The 8,231-nt window shown below is 36.2% G+C and overlaps 1 pseudogene; it reads right to left on the reverse strand.

The window, feature by feature from the left end:
* Positions 1 to 883: 883 nt before the first annotated feature.
* On the reverse strand, positions 884 to 2,184 carry LOC141492000 (leucine-rich repeat-containing protein 28-like; annotated as a pseudogene).
* Between the last annotated feature and the right edge of the window lie 6,047 nt (positions 2,185 to 8,231).

Consider the following 8,231-nt stretch of genomic DNA (forward strand, 5'->3'; position numbering starts at 1 on the left):
CACACTGCATACATATATTGTTTAGTTTTAAACTATTAGAGGAAACCACATATAGATCAAGATCTGTTATTTCCACATAACAAAAACAATTAAAAAACTGATCAAATTTAACAAACTACACAAAAAAGCAAACTGAATGCCACATATTTGAATGGGTTTTTCCTCTTTTTTCATCTTGTTGAAAATTAGTTCATTTAAATCTAGAGATTGTAGGATCTAATCCTTTTAAGACTCAAAGATTCCTCAAATCTTAAGAATCTCATACTGAATAATAAGAATATTTTATATGCAAATTAGCTGTTTTCTAACATTTATTATTGGCATTTTCTCTATAAAGAGCTTCTACCACAATAAAGGACAAGCATAAGTCTCTTATTAATAAACTTGCACAATTAAAAACAAAGTCCTGATTTTCTATAGACTTAATGAACCTTTCCCTGGTGAGCATTCAGAAGAGCCTAACCTGATAATCAGACTATCCCAAACCCATTTTCTAATGAGGCAGAGAGGTTCTTTGCAATGTGAGATGGAAGAGCTAGGGGGATATTGACAAAGTTTCATTTAAGGGAATCATGACAGTTTTCCTCTTTGGAAACAGAGAGAAGAGGAGATCAGGCTTATCATTGTAAGTATGTGTGTTTAAAAGTTAATTTCGTTTTATTATCAAATTGCAATTCTTCAGGAAACTCGGAACTTGCTTTAAATTGGATTCAGGGAGATGCATCAAACTAAATAGCTTACATATGAGGCACACTCACATAAAAAGAAAAACACTGGGGACCAAAGCTCCTTAAAAGTTTTTGGATTATATTCCAATTTGGGGGGAGGGGTGATGCATTCTACCTCTAAAGCTCGATCAATTACATTTCCAAACATTTTCTGCAGTTCATCCAAATTTGATAGGGCGAGATTTAAGTGCCTATTAGCATTCCTAACTGGGCACTTCTGCTGCTTTGGCACAGAAACAGTATTCCAGTATCCAATGGGATATTCAGTCTAATACAACTTTAAGCTGGCAACACTCCTGAGTAGTTTGGAAGTGTTTATCAACTCAGTAGGTCAAAAGTCTGCAGACACTGGGTGGAGCAACAGTAAGCTACAAAACTCACAGTTGTTCTCCCTTGGTGCAGCCCCGCCATTGGTGTCTCTCTCAGGGGAAAGCTTTGGGTAGACAATAGTAAACATTGGCTCACTACATCGGTGACAATGTCCCAGAGGGCAGAGTAGCAGTTCCAAGAGACTTTTGGGTAATGAGATTGGGTGATACGAAGCTCAAATCCACTGCAACCGATGACCTTATTATATAAATAGGAAGGCAGGCCTTTCAGGTGAATGTTGTTATCCACACACACATATTGTAGTTCTCGAGATCGACCTAAATCAAGTGGCAAAAATGCAAGACGGTTTCCAGACATGGAAAGTTCATTGAGACTGGGAAGTTGACAAAGATGCCGAGGTACACACCCTAAGTGATTTCGGTCCACAGTTATAAACTGCAGAGAAAGGCACATATGAAGCCTCTCCGTTAAAGTTAGCAAACGACTGGTAGAAATGTCTAGTGTCTGCAGTTCTTTCAAATCTTCAACCTCTGGAGGTAGGAATTTTAGTTGGTTATTAGCTAATAGAAGGTGATGGAAGGACCTTAAATGACCAATCTCTGGGCAGACAATTTCCAAGGCATTGTCACTCAGATCCAGACATTGAAGCTTTACAAGGGAACCAATGGCTTCAAGGTACAACAACTATATTATTTGAATGAAGGTACCTGTGTGAAGGAATGAGGCCCTGGGCTCTGGGAAAATTTTTCAGAGTCCAGACAAGGTCATGAAAGCTGGCACCTGTTTCCAAGAGAAAAGGGCTCCAAAACCTTCTCTAGCCATAGGAAACCTCAAGATTTTTTTAGAAGCCAAATTTTATGAGTAATTCCACAAGGTTTGGGAGCTTCTGAGCAAGATCTTCAGGCAGGGTTGTTAAGGAGTTTCTTTTCATATAGAGTCTTTCCAAGTACTGCAGGCCCTCATCTTTCAGTAACTCCATTGGAAAATGGTGCAGATTCCTGTAATTTAAGAACAAATTCTGGTGCTTTTCCAGCTTCGCCACAGAGATTGCCTTACAAAGTTCTGATGCCATGACTGAACCTTTCCCATCAGCCACATTACAGCAGTACATCTTGTAAAATATGATGTTGGCTGCAGATCTCCCCGAGAGGAGGCCAAGCTCCCCCAGGAGCGGGAGGCGGGGCAGGGCGGGGCGGGGCGGGGGGGGGGGCAGCTCCCACTAATTCATGACCCCCAGGATCCGCGCCCTGGGGGGGAAGCTAATCAACTCTTTTTAACCCTAGTTAATACTGTTCTGAACTGGCTATATAAACCACAGACATGATTCCATTTTCCAGAAAACATTTTGCATTAAAGCATTTAATATTTAACACTTCTTGATTCAACTGGTAAAACTTTTGAGAAGGCAAACAGCTGCTTAAAAACAAAATCACACAGCCTAATTGGAATATTACCTGCTCCTTTCTTTAGATTGAATAAACCACATAACTTTTTCTCATTAGGAGGCAGGTCCAAAATTTTTCTTGGGGCCTCTTTTTTTCTTAGGTTCCCCCGCCCCACCTTATTCCATTACCCTCTGTAATAATGAACATTACCAGAATATCTAAACTATAAGGTTGCCAAGTAATTCAGGTAAAAGTTTAACTATTTAGTTTTCCTTTTCTGGCATTTATATGTAACCAAATTATATACTTTAGATTTAACCTGACTCTCTTGACTTTCTGGGATTTACTTTTGAAAATCTTTTCCCAACTAAAATAACATTACTTTTCTATGATTTGTTTATTAAACATATTTAGTAATTTTCATTGTCTCTTTAACTTCAAAATAAGGTCCATTTTTCTTAAAAATTCCCCTTTTTGCTCCTGTTTCTCTCCCAAGATAGAGAGATAACAAACAAATAAAAAAAAAACAAAAAAGACTAGGCAAGTGGCCCAGAGAAAAATAGCAGGGAGGGGGAGGAGGGAAAGGAGGAGAAAACATTCTAGAAGTACAGAATCACAGTGAAAAAGCAGGAAAGAGAAAAAGTCAACAGCATTTTACCATTTTCTGCACTTTTCCCTGATATTTTAATTCATTATTCCAATTACTAAATTGAAGTCACAAGGGAATATCTCCTGGCATGTCAAGGGAGGGATTACAATAATTTACTGCAGCGGTGCTTTAAATTGGACCCTCCCATTTTTGCAGCCTAATGCTGTCTCCTGGAATTTCTCCTAGTATGATTTATTTATTTTGCTTATACACCAGAGCTCTCAACCATCACTTCCAGCCTCTAACCACTTAGGCTACCAGAATCTTTACCCACAGATTGCCCGATAATTCCGCAGACTCTTCTGCGTGAATTGACCCTTCGGCCTCGAACCTCTTGGTCTCGGCAATTTAATTACTTGGGAGTATTTCCCCATCCATCCTGTTCTCTGCCCCAAATTAATGGGATGACAAAGGGTGGGTCACTAGGACTTTATAATACCTAGGCTCATGTACACAAACGTACGGACCATAGCACCATTCTTGGGTCTTATCCCCTGCTGACTCCTTGTAGTCTTGCCTTTGGAGGTCTTCTGGCTTTCAGTGTTGCTCAAGTTAAGTCTCTCTTTGAGACTTAAAACCTCTCTTGAGGGTTCTATCCCCTCACACCTCAAGGGATCTACCTGGACACTAAATCATAAACTGCTGATAACATCCCAGCATGTCACTTTCTTGTGCTTATAATCAAGAGAGCCTCAGGGAGGGGGTTAAGATTCCTGGCCAATGCACCATAAGCTGTGTGGGATAAGAATCCACTTAAAACAATTATAGAGACTCCTCTGGACAAAAAGTAAAGTTTATTTTGTCTTTTCTCAAGAAAAGGGCATATGTCAAGTCTGACAAAGGTCGTGAAGATCAAGCAGCTGCCTTGATGTGACAGTTAAGAAAGACAATATGGCTTAGCACATTTCCCCCCTCCCTAACCTCCTCTCTTCCAACCTGATTGGTTAAGATTTTCACAGTTACAGTCTTTATGTCAAAAGTCTACCCAGAAACTAACAGAAAAATTAAAGGTTTTCATAAAATATTACCTCACCATCCAGATGGTGAGGGTATTAGAAGCCTTATAATGACCTTCTATTAAATGAGTTATTGCCTGAATATACAAGGCCTTCTAAGGAACTCTTCTAAGTTTAGTACTTATCAAAAAGAGAAGCCAGGCTACTGTTCTCACTGTCTATTATCTATTATCAAATAGGTGGCTAACTAAGACTGCAAGATCTCTTTTCTGGAAGTATTCCACTATTTCTCTCCCTAAAAGAATAAATGCAAGGTCCTTCTGGAAATAGTCCACTGTTTCACTCCTTAGCAGATGGTGTCTGACTGAGAATAGTCTAATAATAAGGAATAGTCTAATAATAAGGAATAGTCTAATAATAATAGTTTGTCTTTATTTTAATGCTTTTTAACCCTGAGAGGACTTCACTATGAATGTTAACACTTAAGAGAGAATATTCCATCACCTAGAAGGAACTTTACATTCTCTTCAATTTTTTCAGCCTTTTTATTTTGTTTGATAGAATCTTGTGGTCTTGTAGATTCATTCCATGCAAATTTTTGGACAAGAGAGGGGAAAAAATATATATTCCCAATTGTATTTAAAACTCTATCCTACAAGATGGGGGTAGGGGGAGGAAAGAAAGTCAAAAGGGAAGAAGGGACTGATAAAAGAGAGGGAGAGAGTATAAATAAATTGAAAGTTAAAGTTTAAAAGAAAAATAAAAGGGAAATAGAGAAAAAGTCAGTGAAGAGGAATAAGAAGAAAAGAAAAAGTACAAATGGAGAAAGATAATATGGAAGAAATAAAGAATTTATTATGTTAACTGTAATTGTGAATGGGATAAAGCCTCCCATAAAACAGAAGCAGATAGTAGAATGGATTAAAAACTAGAATCCTACAATATATTATTTACAAGAAACACATTTGAAGCAGAAAAATACACAAAGGGTACAGGCAAAAGGTTGGAGCAAAATATTTTTTGTTTCAGCTGAATTAAAGAAACAACAGGATAGTAATTATCTTCCAAGTAAAAACAAAAGCAAAATTCAATTTCATTAATAGAGATCAGGAATGAAACTACATTTTCTTAAAGGACAATGAAGTTATATCATTATAAAACAGATATGCACCTAGTGGTATAGCATCCAATTTATTAGGGTGGGGAAAAGCTGAATGAAATACAAGGAGACAAATACAGCAAATCTTTAATAACCTCCCTCTTGCAGAATTAAATAAATCTAAACACAAAAAAGAAAAAGGAGGAAATTAGAAAGTAAGCAAAGTTTTAGAAAATTTAAATATAATAAACCTGTGGAGAAAATGAATGGATATAGAAAGGAATATATCCTTTTCTCTGCAGTACATGACACCTAAGCCCAAATTGACCATGTAACTTACAATCAAAAGCAAAAAGGCAGAAAAAATAAATGCATACTTTTCAGATCATGATGCGATGAAAATTATCCATAATGAAGGTCCATGCAAAGATAAAGCAAAAATTACTTGGAAAGTAGACTTAATTTTAAGGAATGAATAAATCAAGCAACAAGTCCTAGAAATAATTAATCATTTCCTCCAAGAAAGTGATAACAATGAGACTTTATACCAAAATTTATGGGATACAGTCAAAGCAGTTCTTAGGGGCAAATTTAATAACTCTAAATTCTTATATGAATAAAACAGAGAAAGTGGAGATCCATGAATTGGGTGTGCAACTAAAAAAGTCGGAAAAAGAACAAGCTAAAGGTCTGCAATGATATAGCAATTTAGAAATTCTGAAAATCAATAAAAAGATAAATGAAATTCAAAGCAAGAAGACCATTGATCAGATAAATAAAACTGAGTACTTTTTATGAAACAAAACCAATAAAATAGATAAACCTTTGGCCAGTATGACTAAAGAATAAGAAATAATTTTGGGGGCAAGTTGCAAGGGCATGTGGGACTGGGTGGCTTGCCTGGGGCCTCACAGCTTAGTGATTGTTGGGTATCTGAGGCTGGATTTGGACCCGGGTGCTCCTGGCTCCAAGGCCAGTGCTCTGTCTGCCACCTGGCAGCCCCTACTACTATTATTATTGCTATTTTATTATTTTGGCTCTTTTTTTTTTTTTGGTTTTTGCAGGGCAATGGGGTTGGGGTGGCTTGCCCAGGGTCAAAAAGATGGGTAATTGTTGGGTGTCTGGGGCTGCATGTGGGCTCAGTGCTCCTGCCTCCAGGGCTGTTGCCCCGTCCACTGCACCACCTGGCCACACCTACTGTTATTATTATTATTTTTTCAATTTTAATTTTAATTTTTTCTCTCTCCTTTACATTATTGCTCATGTGGGTTTATATTTTTTTGCGGGGGAGGGGGTATTATGTTTCACTCTTAAACAAGAATATTTTAGTAATGTATAAAAAACATTATTTGTACAAAATAAGAATAAATAAATTTAAAAAGAATAAGAAAGAAGAAAATCAAATTACCAGTGGCAAAAATTGAAAGGGTAAACTAACCACCCACTAGGAGGAAATTAAAGAGATAATTGTGAACTAATTTGCCTAAATGTATGCCAATAAATTTGATAACCTGAGTGAAATAGATGAATATTTATAAAAATACAAACTTCCCACAATAGCAGAAGAAATAAAATGCTTAAATAACTCCATTTAAGAAAAATATATTGAAGAAACCATCAATAAACTCTCTAAGAATAAGTCCCCAGATTCAGATAGATTTACAATGAATTCTACCAAACATTTAAGGAACTATTAATTCAAACTCCACATAAATTATTATTTTTTGCAAGGCAATGGGGTTAAGTGGCTTGCCCAAGGCCTCACAACTAGGTAATTATTAATTAGCTGAAGCCGGATTTGAACTCAGGTATTCCTGACTCCAGGGCCGGTGCCCTATCAATCCACTGAGCCACCTAGCTGCCCCACTATAAATTAGTTGCTTTTTTTTAATGAGGGTAAATTCCTTTTAGGAAACCATTATTGAGTTGACAACTAATTCAGGAAAAACCAAAGCAGACAAAACATTATTAAGAATATTGATGCAAAATTCATAAAGAAATTATTAGCAAATAGATTACAGCAAGTTATTACTAGGATGTTACATCATGATCAGGTAAGTTTTGTACAAGGTTGGCATGAATGGTTCAATATTAGGAAAGCACTCAACATAACTGAATATCACAACAGTAAAACCAACAAAAATCATATGATTATTTCAATAGATGCTGAAAGTCTGATAAAACAAAACATCAATTCCTATTAAAATAGAGAATATAGAAATAAATGTAGTTTTCCTTAAAATAATAAGCAGTATTGATCTAAAACACCAAAATATATGATATGTAATGGGGATAAACTAAGAATATTTCAAATAAGATCAGAAGGGAAACAAGGATGCCCATTATTGTCATTATTATTCAATATATTAGTATTAGAAATATTAACTTTCACAATAAGAGAGGAAAAAGAAATTGAAACAATCAGAATTGAGAGGAAGTCAGGCTTTTGCTCTTTGCAGATGATATGATGTTATACTTAGAGAACTCAAGAAAATCATCTAAAAAACTACTTGAAAGAATTAACTTTTCAGCAAAGTATCAGGAAATAAAATAAACCCACACAAATCAACAGCATTTCTACATAAGAGCCCAAGAGCAAGAGACAGAAAGAGATATTCCATTTAAAGTAACTGAAGACAAAATTAATGACTTGGGAGTATACCTCCCAAGGTAAATGAAGAAGCTGTATGAATACAATTGTAAAGCACCTTTCACTCAAATAAAGTCAGATCTAAAAAAATTAGGAAAATATTCAATTGCCCAAGGCTAATTGGGGGTAATATAATAAAAATGACAAATCTGCCCCAATTAAATTACTTTTTCAGTGCCAAAATACCAAATAACTATTTGACAAACTAGAAAAAAGTAGCAACAAAATTCATCTGAAGCAGCAAAAGGTCAAGAATAACAAGGAAGGGGCGGCTACGTAGCACAGTGGACAGAGCACCGGCCCTGGAGTCAGGAGTACCTGAGTTCAAATCTGGCATCAGACACTTAATAATTACCTAGCTGTGTGGCCTTGGGCAAGCCACTTAACCCCATTGCCTGGCAAAAAAAAAAAAAAAAAAAAAAAAAAAGAATAAC

This window comes from Macrotis lagotis, chromosome 6 (genome assembly GCF_037893015.1).
Source record: "Macrotis lagotis isolate mMagLag1 chromosome 6, bilby.v1.9.chrom.fasta, whole genome shotgun sequence".
Classification (NCBI taxonomy): Eukaryota; Metazoa; Chordata; class Mammalia; order Peramelemorphia; family Peramelidae; genus Macrotis; species Macrotis lagotis.